Source organism: Vombatus ursinus, unplaced genomic scaffold, assembly GCF_900497805.2.
Source record: "Vombatus ursinus unplaced genomic scaffold, bare-nosed wombat genome assembly UNPS02005197.1, whole genome shotgun sequence".
In the NCBI taxonomy this organism is placed as follows: domain Eukaryota; kingdom Metazoa; phylum Chordata; class Mammalia; order Diprotodontia; family Vombatidae; genus Vombatus; species Vombatus ursinus.
The window spans coordinates 35,898-38,824 of NW_020944975.1; positions in this window are offsets into that span (position 1 = coordinate 35,898).

Genomic DNA, 2,927 nt, shown 5'->3' on the forward strand with positions numbered 1-2,927 from the left:
TTTCTCCCTCTCTAATCAAAATCTATTGGAATTAGAAGACCTAATATAGAAAGACTCTGTCCCTCCTGGCTGAGCATTTTTACAAATTGCTTAAATCTTTAAGACTGATTTTCTTCATAAAATGAAAAACATAATAACTGTATCACTTATAGTTATCATAGGATCAAATTATAAGACTGGAGGGCACTTTGTCATCAAAACAAATGGTTCATTTTTGTTACTTCATTTTTCTAAGGAATTCTTCCAACTCTACTTTAATCCTATTCAAACAGCTCATGAAGACATGGAGGTGAACCTAGGTTCTCAATGAATTATGAGCTCACACTCTGGCCTGTCCTATCAAGTTGGAAAGGCCTTACCTACAAGGTCCAGTGGCATCTGTGGTATGACAACTAACCTAGTTAAACCTAGAGAGAGACTTATCACTAGAATTCTAGTTGCCAGGTGATAACTTTTTGTGAACACAACTCACAAAAACTATCTTTTCAGGTGTTATGGGCTTATTACTTGCATTAAGAGAGGAAGCGCCCATACCTCTAATGAGATCATAGATTTAATGGACTATTTATCCCTCCACAATCTGACTCCTGGTTGGCTACCTTTTCAGGATTAGCCCCATTTCTCCTGAACAGAATCCCTCTACTCTTCCTGAACAAGTCTACTCAGGAGAAGCAGCTAGGTAGCACATTGGAGAGAGAGTTTAACTTAGACTCAGAAATATCCAAGTCCAAATCTCACTTTGGTCACTCACTAGCTGTGTTCTCTTGGGTAAGTCACCCTGTTTCTGCCTCAGTTTTCTCATATATAAAATGGGAATAATAAAAATAGTATAGCCAAGGATTATTGAGAGGATCAAATGAGATAACATTCTTAAAGTACTTTGCTAAACTGAAAGGGAGACATACTTCTTGTTGTTGTGGTTGTTATCATGAAAGACAACATTGCATAATGGAGAGAACACTGAACTTGGTATCAGAAGACCTGAACACAAGTCCCTGTTCCAAGACAAGCTAGTTATTTGACCTGCAAAATACTTCCCCTCTTTGAGACTCAGTTTCCCTCATGTGTAAAATAAGGATAATAACATTTGCACTACAGAAAGGGAGATAAAATTGAAGGGGAGAAAAGACTGAGTTATTAAAAATAAGGAATTGAAGAGAGAGCAAATTATATGACTTGTGAGGCAGATTAGTTCAAGACACTACTCTATGTAGGAACTGGAGAGAATAAAGTAACAAATTTAGGGTTCCAAGAAACTTCCTGAAAGAGAAAGTTAGCCAGAACCTAAAGGCTGTAACTGTTGCTAGCCAGAAATGACTTTGATTTCCCTAGGATAAGAGATCTGATATAGCATGGCTGCTTTGAGGTAAACTAAAAAGGACCAAGCAGAGAAATAGGACTCCTCTATTAAACTATACATATTTGAAATCTTTAACAAAGTAGAACAGCTTTAATTTACCAATGTATAGGGGATAGTGACTAGACCTATGGTTTCATTTATATAGGTATGAAGACAGTACACTCTGCCTCACTCTCCCAGAGCCAGGTTTCTAGATCGGGATGTGCTGGTAAGTGTTTAATAACCATCTCTCTGAAAATACTGCAGGACACATTTTAAAGTTTAATCTACATTAGTAACACCTTCTTAAGTCTAGAAAATCAACAAAACAACAAATCAAGCTCCAATTTAAGGTTTCCAATTTCTGAAGAGTAGATACTCATGCTTTACTCTCATACCTTTCATTCTAAGGTACCCTGAAAGATTGGGATGGTATCTTTACTGCCATTGGCTCAGCCCCCACTGGCTGTGCTCACACATCGTTAGGTGCTAGTAACTAGCAGGCCAGTTCCATTTAACAACTTAACATTGTAACTTCTACAAAGGGATATTTACTTCAAATATATAGCAGGAACAAAATAAAATATTTTTCCCAATACCTTGGGAGCATACTGTCTCCTACAAAATCCCAGTCTCTGGGGAGAGTAAATTCAACTTAACTCAGTGCTTACATCATTCCCACTCTGTTCAAGTCCAGATGTGATGTGACTGCCAAATGAGTCCTTGTCTAAGCTACCATTGGGCTAGGGTCCAGAAGGTCACTCTCTAATGTCATTCTGTGCTCTTTGGCACAATCAATGTCGTGCTGGCTTCAAACAAAAACTCAAAAATGCTAGGGTATTTAGGCACTCTTCAGACCTTTCAAACTCACAGGGTTTTAGGCTCTTTTCCCTTCACTGATGGCCATGAGTGAAGGAATCACCAAGCTCCCCCAAGAGTACTAATGCAAATAGGAAGTTGCTGGAGGCTGACAGACCTTTTGAAAGGCTCCAAAAGCAATGAAAGAGCCTCCTCTTTACCGTGTGGTTTGCTGACCAGAACCAGTTACAGAATATCCGTGCATACTCCACAGTCTCTCAAAGGTACTTCCATTCCATGGCATCATGCTTCTACTGGAAGCAGGCTCTCTCCATGGTCACCACATGGAGAGAAAATCAGAGAAATGTGCTTGTGCCAGAATGCATTAGAGCTGCAATAGTTATTTGAAAACTGACTGGCATTTGAAGAGTTGTAGTTCACCTGGGAGAGAATTGTCCTCTCAGTCCCAAGAGTCAGTTGGGACTATGAAGATCTTTTAGCCAGAGATGGAACTGAGTCACATCCCAGAGTTCTTAAAGAAACACATACTTCAGTTCAAGAGACAGACTATGAGACTATATTACAGAGAACAGACTATATCACAAATAATTCTTGCTATCATTAGACACAAATATATGTATGTTACGTATGTATTTGTGTATGTAAAATCATTCTATACATACTCCTATTTGTCAGTTCTTTCTCTGGATGCAGATAGCATCTTCCTCATTATGTCTTTTACAGTTAATTTGGGTATTTATAATAATCAAAATAACTTAGTTATTCAAAA